At 34.4% G+C, this 17,775-nt stretch overlaps 1 long non-coding RNA gene across 1 annotated transcript in view; it reads left to right on the plus strand.

Moving 5' to 3' along the window:
- The window catches only part of LOC147000674 (uncharacterized), a 52,629-nt gene that overhangs the window by 24,069 nt on the left and 10,785 nt on the right, over positions 1-17,775 (plus strand). The window lies entirely within an intron of this gene.

Here is a 17,775-nt window from a genome sequence, read left to right on the forward strand (position 1 = left end):
TCAACTGGCTTACAAGTAATTCCTTCTAATTGATTTTTATTTAGTTGCTCATGTCACTAAACTGTAAGTCTAAAGGAATTGTATGAAAATGAATAAAACATTAGTTCAACTGCAAAATATTCACTAGTAAACCATTGGTGTTTAATATATATATATATATATATATATATATTATATATATTATATATACACTTCTGATTTAGTAGTACTGTGTGTGAAGTAGAAGCATGCATGGTCTGTTTCCAGCTGAAAACACAGGAGAAACACAACGCAAAGCTTTGTGCTTTCCTTTTGTCCGTAAATTTAGACTGATTCTGAACATGCTGATGTTGTGCGGCTTCTATTTGAATTTGTAGTAGGATGAATATCTGAAAATAGACAAGAGATAACACCCACATCGTGCTATAAAAGAAGTCAATAATGCTCTCTGGTTGTCAGCAATGTCAACAGTAAATCCAGGGTGCACTGCAGGAAATGTGGAAACGTTCCAAGGATAGAAAATTTGATTAGTCGTATATTATTATGCCTTTCATTACTGCCTCCCCCTCTATTTGTGATAAATTAAAGAAAAGGAAAAAGCAAAGAAAGGAAAAGAAAAGGAGAGGAGAGGAGAGGAGAGGAGAGGAGAGGAGAGGAGAGGAGAGGAGAGGAGAGAGGAGAGGAGAGGAGAGCAGAGGAGAGGAGAGGAGAGGAGAGGAGAGGAGAGGAGAGGAGAGGAGAGGAGAGGAGAGGAGAGGAGAGGAGAGGGGGAGAGGGAGAAGGGGAGAGAGGGGGAGAGGGGGAGAGAGAGGGGAGAAGGAAAGGAAAGGAAAGAAGGAGAAGAGATAGGGGAGAAGAAGAGGAGAGGGGAGAAGGAGAGGAGAGGGGGAGAGGGAGAGGGGGAGAGAGGGGGAGAGAGAGGGGAGAAGGAGAGGAAAGGGAAGAAGGAGAAGAGATGGGGGAGAAGGAGAGGAGAGGGGAGGGGAGGGGAGGAGAGGGGAGAGGGGAGGGGAGAGGGGAGGGGGAGGGGAGGAGAGGGGAGAGGGGAGGGGAGGAGAGGGGGAGGGGAGGAGAAAGAGAGAAAGAAAGAGAAAGAGAGAAAGAGAAAGAGAAAGAAAAGAGAGAGAGAAGAGAGAAGAGAAAGAGAAAGAGAGAGAAGAGAAAGAGAAGAGAGAGAGAGAGAGAGAGAGAGAGAGAGAGAGAAAGAGAAAGAAAGAGACTGGCCTATGCTGCTCCATTTTGACTATTTCTTTATCTATAGTTTCTCCTGGGAGGAACATAAGCCAATGAGAAGTCACCATGCTGGTGTTGCTGACACATTATAATGTCAGAATATTGGTACATATGGTTGTTCTATATGTGGCTTAAAAATACCCCTTTAGATAAGAGTAGAAATAAAACAACTTTCTTTAGTGCTATGCATAGATCTTGACCAGCTTGTCAGTAATGGAGTAACTGCCAACATATGGCAAAGGGGGCTTACATTTCCCTTCTGAAGGAAGATATGTTAGCTGAGCCATTTTGCGTGTAACTGCCTCACATAGAATCTTGCTTCAAAAACTGGGGCAAGGTAAACTGATCAAGTCTTGTTCCTATGTAGTTTAATGTGAAATGTTTCTTTTGTAATTTCTAGGCATGAAATTAATCCATTCAAGTGAGGACACCTCAGTAGCATCCATTTGCAGTCATTTAATTGGCCTGCAGGTTCACTATGGAAAATGGATGGAGTCAGAAGTTTCTGGTCTGAGCATGGTTTCTGATCTAGATTTACAGTGGAGCACTCTCCTGTTTCTGCTCTGTCAATTACAGTTTTCTCAGCCTACATTATCATCTGCCCTTCTTGTGAGAACTTTTCTGCTATTGTAATGAAAACCAGAAACACTGAGAATAAATTTTCATCTTTGACAAAAGTCCTGAACTACTTGGTGCACAGAGCACAAACTGTGCTCTGAAACACGTACACTAATTACATTTAATTTCTTAAACCATAACCAAAGATGCAGAAATCTCCTTGGTTATCTTCTTAATGAAACTAGAGAGAATTTCTATAGATTTTTAGATATGTCTGCTTCTGTTGTTTCTGGTTATAGAAAATGAAATTTGAACCAGCAATTTATATACAGAAAATCATCAGAGTGATTGTGAAAGAAAGTTATTTTGTGGTTAAGCTTTTATGGCTTTTTATGATTATCTCATCAAAGGATTTTGCTTTGAAGGCACTCTTGTTGTAGATAGGCTTGGCATACACATTTTGAGTGGACACAATAATGTTCAGAAGAATTTCGTGTCAATGGATGGGTTCAAGTCCATATAACCTACACAAATTGTGGCCTTGTGGCAGTATTTGTAATCCATAAGGAGAAACAATGAAGGGTAGGAGCTTCCTGACAGCATATCCAGTCAATTTCTTTTGGAAAGATTCAGTGGGTAATAATAATAATAATAATAATATCTCAGGTGATTGAGGAATAACTCTGACATTGGCCTATAACTTCCAAATATACACACATACATATACACCCACAAATACACCTATGAAAACAAAGAAAAGAATAAAATTAATACAATTAAAAATAAAATTAAGCAAATTTTAAAGATTCTAAAAGTAATTTACCAAGTTTTGCCAAAAACAAATGGATATTCAGCAAAATTACTTATTAATGTTTTATGTCTTATTTGTATCACATGCCAATTATTCATTTTAATAATTTTAAAATTCTGATTTAAACACATTCATTTTAGAATAACTTTAATAGGGAAAAGACGTTTCAAAATTCCCACATATAATTTTATAATTTATGTTTAAATATTCTTTATACATATATTCTATTTTTGATAGTTCACTCTTAGTTACAGATGCTCACGATGTAATATTTTGGTCCTTTCTATCCCATCCAAGAGGAGCATAAGGAAGGCAATGGTAAAAGAATCAAATCAAGTAAAAAATGTCATTTTCTAATATCACACATTTTTATAGGTATAGAGGAATATTCCAATTTATTTATTATCAATTTTTTTCATAACCGTGATGTAGTTCAGATTGAAATCATGAACAGTGTTGAAGACTTAGTTCCTAGCCTAAGATCCTGAGATTTGTTGGGCCCATTATTGACAGTTTTGTGAAGAGAAGTTGGATCCTTGAGAAAATTTTCCAAAAAGATGTCTATGTAACTTTGATCTTGTGCTAAAAATATGGCAAGAAGGAATGCATTCTATATTAGCTATGATAATGTCTTCAAGCCCTAAGGAAGAGAAGATATTCTAAAGGCAGATTCATGCATATTCTTAAATGACATTTCATGTGGTCTTGAGCTTGTGACCATATTGTGATGAAGAAGACAGTTATGGCAAAAGCTGTACGTAAATCCATTACATCATTAAAAAAAAAAAGTTTTGTGCTTGTTTTTTCTCACACAAATATTTAATAGGTGACCATTTTGATTCAAAAACCGCTTGGATTGTCAGCTACACTTCAAAACCATAATTGTGATAAATGAATTTTGACATGACATTGTATTCTCATTCTATTTATATGAAAGCAAAGGTACAAAGGTACAAAATTGTGTCTTCATGAATCAGGAAGTAATTGCACAATTCAAAAAGCTCAATTTTCTTCCTCTGTATACACCATTGCTATAAAAGAATAAAAATTATATTTACAAAAACTTTTTAACTAGTCACCCATATATACTTACCCATTTACCATGCACTGGAAAAGACCTATCTTCTTCAATTAACAAATGTCAAGGGACACAATCTTTGTTCTAGTCTCTATTTACTGATAAGAAACCAAATAATGAAAAATAAAACAGATTATCTAATATCAAGCAAGTCAGCAAAGGGTAGAACCAAAAATCCAGCCAGTATTTCAAACATCTTAAATGCATACAAAGAAACTTATCTACAACAGGAGCATTTTTTGTTTGTTTGTTTGTTTTCCTCCCTTTGGAGAGAAAAATCAAGATTCATTGAAATCATAGACTGCTATTCCAGAAATTGTAGGCAGTAAAAGAAAAATCACATAAGGGGAGGTTGAGATTTCTGTCTTCTTTCAGCAATGGAGAAAGGCTTCATTAGAGCACAACACTAGATGATCATTCCTTCAGTCTCTTCTTCATACTTTGTCTCTGTAACTCCTTCCATGGGTATTTTGTTACCCCTTCTAAGAAAGATCAAAGTATCCATACTTTGGTCTTCCTTTTTCTTGAGTTTCATAAGTTTTGTGAATTGTATTCTTGGGTATTTTCGAGTTTCTGAGCTAATATCCATTTATCAGTGAGTGAATATCATGTTTGTTCTTTTGTGATTGGGTTACCTCACTCAGGATGATATATTCCAGATCCATCCATTCGTCTAAGAATTTCATAAATTCATTGTTTTTAATACCTGCATAATTTTGTGGATGCCAACAAGAGCTTGCTGACAGGAGCCTAATATAGTTGTTTCCTGAGAGGCTCTGCCAGTGCCTGACAAATATAGAAGATGATGCTCACAGTCATTCACTGGACTAAGCATAGGTTCCCCAATGGAGAAGCTAGAGAAAGTACCCAAGGAGCTGAAGGGGTTTACTGTCTCACAGGAGGAACAACAATATTAACTAACTAGTAAGCCAGAGCTCCCTGGGACTATACCACAACCAAAGAAAACATATGGTGGGACTCATGGCTCTAGCTGCATATGTAGCAGAAGATGGCCTAGTCAGTCATTAATGGGACTAGAGGCCCTTGGTCCTGTGAAGGTTCTATGCCCTAGTATATGTTAATGTCAGTACCAGGAAGAGAGAGAGGGTAGGTTGGGGAGCAGGGGGAGAGAGAGGGAACAGGGGGTTTTCATACTGGAAACTAGGAAAAGGTATAATAATTGAAATGTAAATAAAGAAAATATCTAATAAAAAAAGAATACAACACTATTTATACTTTAATTTTATACTCTAGGCCTATAGAATTTGAAGCATATATATGTGTATGTATGTATGTATATATATATATATATATATATATATATAATTTAAAGAGCCCATCTTGTGATATTCTGTCAAGTTGGAGAAGGTATGGCATATCAGAACATTGACCAGTGAATAACTTTATGATTTTGGTGATTCTTTTTGAGGATGTAGTCGCATGGCATAAGATTCCCATGGTCCAGTGGATAACCCCACGTCTGTTCCCATATAGCAGCACTAACTGGACTTAGTGAGCTATTAAAAACTATTAAAAAAAATTATAAAGCTTTTCTTTTTTTTAAGAAGTATTTTTTAACAATGAGATTGTTTATTTATTTATTTATTTATTTTATTTACTTATTATATGTAAGTACACTGTAGCTGTCTTCAGACACTCCAGAAGAGAGAGTCAGATCTCATTACGGGTGCTTGTGAGCCACCGTGTGGTTGCTGGGATTTGAACTCTGGACCTTCAGAAGAGCAGTCGGGTGCTCTTACCCACTGAGCCATCTCACCAGCCCCTATAAAGCTTTTCATACTGGTTTATGAAAGCAGTTGAAGAGTATCTATAATCTATTTTGTCATATCCTTATACGAAACTGTCAAGAATAAAGAAATGCACCTTGTAAAAAAATACTTTGTCCATATTGTTTTTTGTTTATTTCTTTGTTTTTATGTCCACTGGTGGAAGAGCTTGAAGGTTGGTGTGAAGATTGTCCTGTTTTCATAAATTGTGAAGAAAATTCTTTGCTCACTGAACATGAAAGTGGTTTTGCTGAAAGTGGCACCCTTTCCCTTGGTTATATTTGACTCCACTCTGTGTATTTTACTTCAAATATTTCTCCTGATGCTGCTGATGCCTAGCAAAGCTGTATTACAGCAGTAGATGCCACAGAAGACAAGCCAAAACCAGGGCAAGGTGTTGGGAGGCAAAAGTTCACCACAGGTGTTATAGGTGTGACTAAGTTGTTCCTATAAATGTTGTAAATATTTAATCTGTCCACGATTTTAAATAGCATCTACACTTTTTCCTGACATAGTTGTCAATATCTATGATTCCGGATTTGCATATGTATGTGACTGTGTGCACGACCATTTCTTGATTTATATTACTATCATTAAACAGTTCTCTGGGGAGCTGAGGTCAGTGATAAGGACTTAATTTCTTTAAACCCTCAGAAGACTATTCTAAATTTTGTATCTGAGTGGATCAGTGTGGTGATAAGATTAATGGGCTGTTGCTCTCAGGATCTTTCTAGTGAGACGGACACTCTGGATGAGTATTATTTATGGATTTTATGTTACCATCTCACAGGGGAAAGCAGGAAAAGGACTTGCAAAGTTGTAAAGTAGAATCAATAGCAATGATAACCCCTCACACCGAAACGTTCAGGATGGTTCTGTGCATTTGTTTATGTGCAATAGATTAATACAGTGCCTCCCTTGGAACAACTTGGCACTTCCTGATGCTGTCTTCAACTTTTTTCTTCCTTCTCAACATCATATCTCATTTTCTTTTTTTCTCTTTTTTTATATCATATACAGAAAGTCCTGCTGGATTTCTTTTACTATTTAACTAGGTAGAGTCACTGAAATAAGACACAGGAGGTGGCAAGAACCCATTTACTTCACCTTGTGGATAGTTCAATACTAAGAGGAGAGCAAGAATAATGAATGGAATACATGTTTTTTGTTAAATTGGTGCTCCTTATTTCCTACATAGATTAAATTGTTTTGCATCTTTAAAAATAGTGCTGAATGAATTTATGTCCAGACAGATCATTACAAAGATATTTTAAAGACTCCCAAACTTCACACACAGAAAATTTCAATATAAACATCATTTGAGGAAACTAACAAATGATTATGTAATATTTTCCAGTCATACCCTGAGTCTCTATCAAATAAATTATATTCTTAGATCTAAGACATATTTAACTACTTTTAAATGTCCCATATAAATTATAGCATTGCTTTAAGATAAGCCACAAAAGGAAACTTAAGGTTTCTTCTTTTATGATCTACACCATAAAAAACATAAAATTTATTCTGACAATTTTATTAGCCACATATTCTACCTCTATCAAAATAAACAGTCGCACTAAATCTGCACAGATTCAAAATGTTTATTCATTTACTTAGACTTTTTTTTTCTTCTTATAATCCCTATGAGCTTCTTTATAAAGAAAAGACTAAAGGTGTCCTTTTTAAAAGTTTCCAAGCAATGTCACAACTAAAAGTAATATAATGGTTAGGGGATGAATGCTGCTGGAGACCAGGGAAACCTGTGACTTGACTAGTTTGTGGTTTTGATGGAGACGGATAGTCAACAACCAATTCCCAATGACAAATAAAAGATACTTGACTTGTCATTAGCGTCTTGGTAAGTAACATGCCAATCATGATGATGGTCTGAAGAACTAGAACTTTCGCTCCAATATCTGCACTGAGAGATTTTAGTTCTTGTGATTGTCTCTTAAAAGAATCTATTTTTAATATAATTATAATTAAGCTCTGTAAATAAAAATTATTCAAATAGAATAAAGAAGTTTCTGGCCATTTCATACCATGTAGACAAGAACATCAATTACATAATCTCATTTTCTATTTCTCCAGCTCTTCTCATTGCAACTAAATGTTTGGTGACCTGTATTCCAGTTGATCAGATGTTTTATAAATGTCCTTAATGATTTCTTATTTTAAGGAAACTACAATGGGAAGATAATTTTGAAATTTATGAGGTTGCTGGACTTCTTTGTCACTTGTCGCTTCCAAACAATGGTGGCCACGTTGCCATTAGAGAGTTAAAAGTCAGAGCTCAAAAAAACTCCCTTTTGACTTCTCTATTATTAGATATAGTTCTTCAATTTTATTTGTTATCACTTATTCAGGGATTATACTAGTTTGTATTCAGTAAATATATTTATATATAAATATATATATATACTAAATAACACTAAATAATAATATACTAAATATACTAATAATAATATACTAAATATACTACTAATATACTAAATATACAACACTAAATAATAATAAATATACTAAATAACACTAAAAGTTAATTATATATATAGTGTTATTTATTTTTCTGTCAGGATTTAACAACAAGGACAAAATTATTTCTGTTTGTGGCATGAATGTGACTCTAAAATAAGTACATATGTTTTTGATTATACTTTTAATGATGAAAAAGGTTATACGTGCTTGAGGCTGTAACAACCTCTTTCCTCAAAAGTTCTGGTGAAATGGGGGTAAAGTACAAATTTGTGCAAATAATTTGCAATAGTGCAATTTTGCAATAGTGCAAATAATTTGTATTTCATGTATTTGGAAATGTTTAAATACTTCTCTAGTTTATCATATAATATGTAAAAGATTGATTATTTTCTTATTACTTAGAAGTCTGATTCATGGTTAAATGAAATAATTATTTAATGTATATAAATCCTAGGTGATTAAAAATAACGTATTAATATTAGTAATTAAATTATAGAAACAATAGTTTCATTAACTTCATTTCTTACATTAGAAATACAGCCAGGCTTCTTAGTGCATGCCTTTAATCCAAGAATTTTGGAGACAGGAGGAGAAATATCTCTATGAGTTCTAGGTTAGCCTGATCTATACTGCGAACTTCGTAGAAAATAAATTAAAAAAAGAAAAAGAAAAAGAAAAAAGATTAAAGAAACCATGGAAGAAAAGTAGAAAGATGCCATTACATTCTTTGATACAAATAAAACTTGCAAAGTTATCAGCATTTACATACAAAGAACATGGCATGACTACATGGCGACTGTAGTAAAATGAGGGAAGGGGCAACAAATCCAATTCTAAGAACTAAGATAAATAACATGTAGTAATAAATAACAAGAATCCATTCAAAAAGACAACATTTCTTTCTGGAACAGAAAATTTGCTATTAATTTAATAAAGTATGATGTTTGAACCATGGAGGATTTACCATGCTGGATGAATCTACTACTGATTCATTGTCTAGCCCAAGACATATTTTTCAATTTATTATAAATTACCCAGCCTACAGTGCTCTCTATTAGTAGTGTAAAACACACTGAGGACTCCTTTGGTGTGCCTAACCCTGGTTGTCTTTCAGAAATTCAGTTAGGAAGTGTCTTCATCCTGGTAACTGCCATACTCTCATGAATCACTAAGATAATGTCACATCCACTTGTCCTGACATCCACTAAAGCAGCGATTGCAGAACTGGTGCTATATAGAAACACCAATTTTCTTTGTGCTTCTTTACCAAACAATAAACTGTTGTAGGAACGCTTGTATGTGTTGTGGCTCACGGGATTTGAATGTATGTTAATGCTGTGGCTAAAGTACTCACTCAACAAATAAATTTTACATAAATAAATTTTACATAAATAAATAAAAATTTATGATTAGACTGATATTTTCAAAATTAATGTTGTGAGATTAAGAGATACAAAACTGTAGAACTCACAGTTAAAACTGAAATTTAGTAAAAGAAGGAAGAGTGACTTTAATATTGATGTAACTCCAGTCTTAAATTATTACAATAATAGGCATTTTATCACGAATTCAGATTTAAATATATGTCTGATTTGTTTATGCGGCAATCGTGGTATGAATAAAATAACTCAAGATTGATATGAATGAATAGATTAAGAACAATCTTAACATTTCATGTGGTATTGTTTTCTTATTTAAAGACCTTGAAGTTCATATCCAAGCATGGTTATCAGAGGAATGTTCCTATAAATCTCTGGATTGTCGATCCATTTTCATCAAAGTTACTTCCTAGGGGAATGGATGATAGTAAATAGTATACTTATTTTATAACATATGTACATAGTATGTATATATATATATATATATGTATATATATATATATAAACATTTAATTCTTTACCAACTATGAAAATCTTACCTCTATATTTTGTGTCTTTGATTGTCAGAACTTGATCTATGTAGACCCAATGCCCTGGATTTATGATTAATGTTTTTCTAACAATAGTGGAGCATGCTTAATCTCTCACCAGCACTTGTCTGACTATCTATTGGCATTCACTGTACTGTCAAACTAGGCAAACACCAGCCTGAAAGTCACCCTTGACAATCACAATGTGTTCTGATAACTTAGCATGAATAAATATTTTCTACTTGAGACTACTAATCATCTCAGGCTAGGACCAGGAGACTTCTTAAGCAAAGGTTGCTTTAAAGACTTTAATGTGGAAGTTGCATTATTTATTTCATATATTAATGCTGACACAGTACAGCATATTTTTTTCTTGTCTTGAGATTCATCTATATATAGCTGTTATTTAAAGCCATGAGATTTAATGAAGTCTTCAAGGCAGTAAGGTTGACTAAAAGAGAAAAAAATGAAGAGCCTCCAGTCCCAGGGTTAACTATGAGTCATTCAAGCTTAAAAAAATACAAGAGGATAAAACAGAAATGGTACTGAGTATGCACAACTTCATAGAAATATGCAAGCTATTGAGATAGGTGATGATTGACAGACTCTAGAATATTCTCAGTATGGGGGATGATGCCCTGGGACTCTATCAAATAATTACCAGGTGAGAACTTAAGATTTTACTCTCTTGATTTCCAGGAAGTGTAAGTGGTTAACAGTGTAGTTAATATATAAAGGTCAATGATTTAATAAATCACACTAAGTAATGGAGTCTTGATTAAAACCATAAAAGCACAGTCCTGGGGAGTATGGGTTGCCGAATGGGTGGAGTAGTCTGATTAATGGAACCTCTTTGGGCAGCAGAGATGTTGGGGATTTGTCCATGTTCATCTGTATTGTTTACAAGAAACTTTGTTACTAAGAGTACCTGTGTTTAATTATGCCACCTTTGGTAGACCAGTGAATAGCTCTAGAACATGACTGAATTTGAAATAAGTTTCAGGGAAATTTCCATGTTACAACAGGTGGGGCAGAAACTGAGGCCCTAAGCTTAAAGCCAGATGGGAGGTCAGCATCAAATGTAAGTGAGATGGTAACAGAATTAAACTGTATTATAATGAATTGAACTGAATATGAAGTATATGTACAATATAAAATTAATACTCATATGGGAGAAACTCCATATGTCTTGAAAGAGCAGCGAAATGCTGGGTCTAGAGTTGAGCAAATTTTTTTTCAGTTTCTCTCTCATTGTATTCTGAATAGCATATAAAGAGAGTTAATGGTAAATCAAATATGATGTTCTAACACTGAAGAGACTAAGTCTTAGTTACTTTAAAAATATTAGGCCTGGCCAATTTGAGGAACATAGTACAAAATATACCTCAAATCTCTCAAGGTGATAAAATAGAAAAAAAGATGGAAGAAAAAAAATGTGAGTAATCAGAGCAAAGTAAGAGTAATAGTGGCAGCTGAATGTGGGGTGACATTAAAATCAGATCTTATAACATGTAATGGTAAATAATGGGGTAAAGAGAAATACAATTTAGCTTTAAACTTAACTTAGATAAAGTACTAAAGTACAAGATCTAAGATCTAATAGCAGGTCAAATTTTGGAATATGGTAGGAATTTTTGGCTGTAATTAAAATCAAAGATATTGGTAAAGAACATGTCTGTTTCTTTTTGTAAAAATCACATAAAGAATGTCACCGATACTGCAACACTGGCTAGTGACCTACGTTCTGCTTAATTTTGAGTTTTAACGGTTGTAGGAATGATGAACCTCCTTTGACACTTACATTCAACCCAGATCATACTCTCTTTCTCTCTGTTTTTTTAATTAGTCTTATTATAATTTCCCTAAAGTAATTATGGAAGTGATAGAAAAGTAAATATTATACTTATTTTCTATTTCACATCCAAACTGTATTTTAAATTACTTTTAGGCATGCCTATTCTACCTTGAGCTTTTCGTGATTAAAAGTTATATCTTCATTACCTGAATAAAACCATGAATGAAACTGTCTTTATGTGAGAATATTAATATTCTGAGAAAGTATTTTACAATTAATAGCTATTTTTACTTTATCCATATTGCAAATGTACAGTGCATATTTGTGCTGATAGAGAAAATCTAGACATGAATAAAAAGTGCTTTGCCTTATATTCATGCCGCTTTGATAACTCCTTTTCTAAAAAAATTAAATAAATAAAATAAAGAATTACCATAATGTGTGACATACTCCAGAGAACCTTTTTTACTGCACCCTTGTACGAAGCTTGTTTTTTATGACTGGCTTCTATTAAACAGTTATAAATCTCCCCTCCTTTAGCTTGGTATGGTTGACTACTCTTTGTCAATCACATATGTCAAGGGCAGACAGGCTGATTCAAAGTGCAGCCACGAGGCAAAAGACTCAAGCACATTTTGGTCCAATCTGGTGTTTACTAATCACTCCTTTTGAGACTAGAGGGAAAGGACTTCTTGATTTATCTATATACTCTCACACACATTTCTCTATGCAAATCAGTAGACTCAGAAGCTCTGGGTAAAATATCTTCACAAAATATTTTTTTCTCTTCCTAACACAAATCTTTAAATGCACTGACATTTGAGAGTGGGAAGGTATCTCTAAAGAGAGTACAATCCTGTGGTTGATAGGAAAGTGTTGTAAGAGGGGAGAAAAAGGCCATGGAATAAAAAAGCTTAAGAACTGTATTTTCTGAACTTTACCATGTAAATCCCTCCTATTATAGCTTGTCTTGCCTTAGATCTTTCTTCTCTATGGATATAGCATTTGAACTTTGTAAATTCATTCCATCTGCTGCATCATCCTTTTATCTGCTAGGCAAGTTTATTGTTTTTGCTTGTTTGTTTTGTTTTGTGCTTTTGTGTGTGTGTGTGTGTTTTGGGGGAATTTGGCGGGTTTTGTTGTTTTGTTTTATATTGTGCAGACTATAAAAACATGTCTCTGCATGCTGATTGCTGTGGCTGTCATATTTTTAACTGGAAATGTTTCTCAATTCAAATATCCCATTTTAACTTTTTTGTTTGACTATGTGTACACCTGGTGGGGAAACAAACATATTAAATTTATTTTATTTTATCATCTATTTTTTAAATCGAATCTAAAGAGTCTAAGGTCAACTTTGTTTCTAAAATTGTTGTTAAAAACAAACAAAGAAACAAAGACTGAAAAGGACAATCTGTAGTAGAACACAGTTTTTAATGGCATATAATAGAGTAATTCTGAGTTTGAACAGTTAGAAAATAAATAGTCCAATTGTGTGTTACCCCATTTCACACTGCTGTCTTGTTAGACAACAATACAATCTACAGTTTGTCATTCAGAAAGGTGGGACTCAAATAACTCTGCACTTAAGCAGACTTTCACTAGCTGTTAATTACAAAATAAACACAGACAATATGTTAAATTTTGTTTTGATTGAGAAACAACTATCGGGCATATGTCTGAACAAACTTGCATGAATCTGCAAGAGCATTGTTATATTCGTGCATGCTATTAAATATGGCTTAAGCTCCAGAAAGAATGTATTAACTTTAAAAATGTCCAACTCCTACAGAGATTATCAGATCAAAGCAATTACTACATGGGAGAAAACCATAAATAATACTCACCCATATCTGATTTGCATAATAGTTTTGTATAAATATTTTAAATTATGGTGTTTAGCTTGTTAGTACTTTAAGAACATGGTGAGTCTGTGCCAGCCTCTTCAGTCTCTTATCTCTTTTCCACATGCTGAGTGTGAAACCAGATTATACAACAATCTCAGACAACAATCTTCATTATGTTAAAGCATATTTGTTAATGTGTCTGAATGTTTTCCATATAAAGGAAGGTTAAGATGGGGTTTTTTTTGGGTAGTGAAACGTTTAGATTAAAAACAGATTTATAATTATATTAAATTAAGTGGCTAATTTATCCCAGTGAATTAAATGCCCAGATAACCACAGGAGACTAAGTAGTAAATTTAGACACAGTTAGGATTGTTACAGACGGAGATCATGAGATGTGGTGTTCACTACTGATTTTTGTCGCTCTGTTGGCTGTATATCTGTAACTACATTTCATCTATGGCAAGTGACTTTGATAATGCATATATTTAATTATAGTGTGGCTCTTCCAGAATGATAAATATGTTACTCCACAAATATGAAGCATTTGCAGGTGAAGTTTGTTTTAAAAGGATCACTAGGAAGTTAGAGAAACGTATATCTGCTTAAATTATTTTCTACTCTTACATGTTAAAAAATACATCATAGTTCGATAAATTGGTACATTATATGCCAGAGGATGATAGATAAATAGGATAGACACATGTGTGTGTGTGTGTGTGTGTGTGTGTGTGTGTGTGTGTGTGAGAGAGAGAGAGAGAGAGAGAGAGAGAGAGAGAGAGAGAGAGAGAGAGAGAGAGAGAGAGAGAGATGTTAGAAACATATTATATATAGGGCCACCTGACAGACACTTGATCTTTGATCTATTTCATTTAAGATGACTCCTTTTTCCTTTATTGAAAACAACTCCTTCCAACTAAAGTCATATACCTAGCAAGCTCAGATTTTATATACAGCTCCTTTATTGCTCAGGAGAAAATCTTGATCTATAATATCATTATAGCAGGCCACATTTTGGTATATTGCCGGAGGAAAATAATAACAACTAAGCTGTAAATCTTTCAATCTCTGAGGACATGTTAGGCTAATATTTGTCTCCTTTCAGTTGTCTATATTTTCCAAAGATCTTCAGCTGAAAACTTAGTTGTCAGGGCAAGAGTGCTAAGAGGTCAACTTTTTAAGTGATGATTAGGAAAAAATGAGCACAGTCCCAGGTGCTACGAGCACTTGTGGGTCCCTCACACAAGCCTGGCCTGGTACCCAGCAAGCCCAAGGCACGTGGTGGTAGTTGTTAGTTTATTTTCAGTCTATCTGATGCCCTCTTCTGCCTTCTACACATAGTACATGCAAATGGGGCACAGACATACATGCAGGCAAAATACCCACCACAAAATACACATATGTAAAAGTATTTTAAACAATAATTAAATGTCACAAAAGTTCTGACAACATGAAAGACGAAATGTCACCATCATGGGAAGTTTATTTTGCAAATGGAAATGTTAGGCCTTTCTGTAAGATATCCAATCCTCCTTCAACCATAGCCATGTTGGCATCTCTTTGAAACTATATGAATGCTTTGGTAGGATGTGACATTTTATATTACAAGGCCAAGGCTCTAGAACTGCGCACTAATCGCTTTTCTATTCTTTAGAAATTGTCACTATTCTACAAATAAAAAAATAAGATGACTTATCCAGCTATTTCATTTTATTTGAATAGTGACTGATTTAATAATTGCCTTATTTGTTGTGTAAATGAAAAGATTTATCATTTTGTACTTTGATCATTTCCAAAATCTTTTACTAAATATTTTTTCTTTAGTCATTCCATTCATTTACATCTCAAGTGGTATCTCCCTTCCAGGTTAACCCTCCACAACCCCCCCAATCTCATCTGCCTTATCGCCCCTCCCCTTTGCCTCTTGGTGGCTACTCCCCACCCACCCACCCCTGCCTAACTGCTCCAGCATTCCCCTGCACTATGGCATCAAACCTTCACATGACCAAGGGCCTTCCCTCCCATCAGTGTCAGACAAAGCCATCCCTGCTACATATGTATCTGGAGCCATGGATCCTTCCTTGTACACTTCTTGGTTGGTGTTTCTAAATTCTTTAATGGTGACAAAAACTATTTTTTTTTGACTCTATTGCAAAAATAGGATGAAATTATAACCCAATTTTTCCTGTAACGTGCAAACACAATAAAAATGCCTCCATCATTGATTTAACATTGTTAAATTGACTCTGGCATATTGCAGGATTCTAAAGTACACATTAAATTCTCTATTGCAGTTTTACTTGAATACATTTTACTTGAATGATCATTAAATAAACTCCATTTAAATCTTAGACTTTCCTTTACTTTATTGGGAAGGAGAAATTTAAAACCACAGTAGGTATAACTAGAATAGACTCTTGCAAATTCTTTATTTTATACATTAAATATAAACCCCAAAATAGTGTAATTCTAACATGAACAATTTCATAATCTTAGGTCACATACTTATTTCTTTTTTATTTTTTTGAACACATGCTTGAAAAATGTATTCTTTCTCATATGTTACATTCCCTTCCCAATTTCTCCAACATTGTCTCCTCCCCTTTCTCCCCACTCCCCTGGTTCCCCTTCCCCTCTTCCCCAGATCCATTTCTCCTGCATTTTCCTTTAAAAAAACAGGCAGGCTTCCCAGGGATATCAAACAAACATGGCATGTTATGATGAAGTAAGACTGGGAATATTCCCTCATACTAATAGTGGACAAGGAAAGCCAGTATGAGGAACTATGGGCCAATCTCATTTCTGATTCTTTATAAATTTCTGCTATTCTATGAATAAGAAAAAAGATGACTTAACCAGCTAATCCATTTGAATGCTTTTTTAAAAGGCTAATTTAAGAAGATAAATGCAAGAGATTAAGGGGTTCCTAAATATTTTTATGTATCATATTGTAGGGAGGTAAGTAATTTAATAACTTTTATAACTAAGCCTTCCTTTTGGTTTATGTCACATTTAGTAGAAATTTACATCTTTCATGTTTTCTCTACATTCTGGCATGTTGTACTGTCTTCTTTATCTAAGCCTCAATATAACTCATAACTGATAAAAATAGGGATGAAGACAATAATTTTATTAAAAAATAAATCTGCAGAATGGAAATATATTTGCCTACCATGTATGAAGGCTTTGTATTAATTCTAAACATCATAAAATTATATTTGGGCAGGCAAGCAATTGCCAAAAGTATTTGTATAACTTCAAATGGAAATACTTATTACAGTGAACTCCTTTTTTAAATTTGTTTGTTATGTGGAAGAAAGACATCCAAACCATACACCTATGACCATTTGCAGTTAAAGAATGGGATCAAATATAAAATATTGGTGTAGTGGCTCGTTTTTTGCTTTTCTGTGTTAGTTTCAAGTATGATGGAAATATGAGTCCAGCTCTTTTTGCTCTATCTTATGTTACATATGCTAACACTGAAAAAGTATAACATAAAAGCAAAATTCTAGGCCTTTAGGTCCAGGCTTGAGATAGTGACATTCCTCCACCCACCTGCTTCCTGGGTTCAAGGAGTATTCATTCAAAGAAAGTCACCCTGACCCACCCTGACCATTGCTGGAAACCAGCTATGCAAATATGCTATTGTTAGGGGCTCTTAGAAACTGTCTTGAGAAATAACCTGCACAATTACCAGGTATTCCTTGTGACTCTTAACTAGTATTTTTTGGTATTTTTCAACAACGCCCTTCCCACCCCCTTGAGTTGTGGTTTCTTCCTTTAAATACCCCCTTACCCAGCTCCTGGGGCCCCACGGTCCTCTACCCCTGTGTGGTATATGACTGTGGGCCCGAGAGCGCTCCTGAATTAAATAGTCCTCTTGCAGTTTGCAGCATGACCGTTTATCGTGAGTGATTTGGGGTGCCACCTCTCCTGAGTCAGAACGTGGGGGAGTCCTCACGTTGTGGGTCTTTCACACAGTGTACAGCACGTAAGTAAAATGGGAATGTCCTATATAGACTTTGAATATGACTACTCCATTATCGTAAGCATACTGCCATATTCAACACACACACACACACACACACATATACATATATATATATATATACATACAGATAGGCAAGAATATTTTTATTTATTAAAGTGTTTCATAACTGAATTTTATGTTCATTATCTCAATCCTGTGCACATGGTTCTGGGTAGTTAAGTATGATCTTGGGGGGTGGGGGTGCTTTCAATGTATGTGCTTATTCCAGTGTTGAATAATTCTGAGAATTCCCTGTTGTGGTTTTTC

The sequence above is a fragment of the Mus caroli genome, unplaced genomic scaffold, assembly GCF_978045245.1.
Source record: "Mus caroli unplaced genomic scaffold, Mus_caroli_1 scaffold_17, whole genome shotgun sequence".
NCBI lineage: Eukaryota > Metazoa > Chordata > Mammalia > Rodentia > Muridae > Mus > Mus caroli.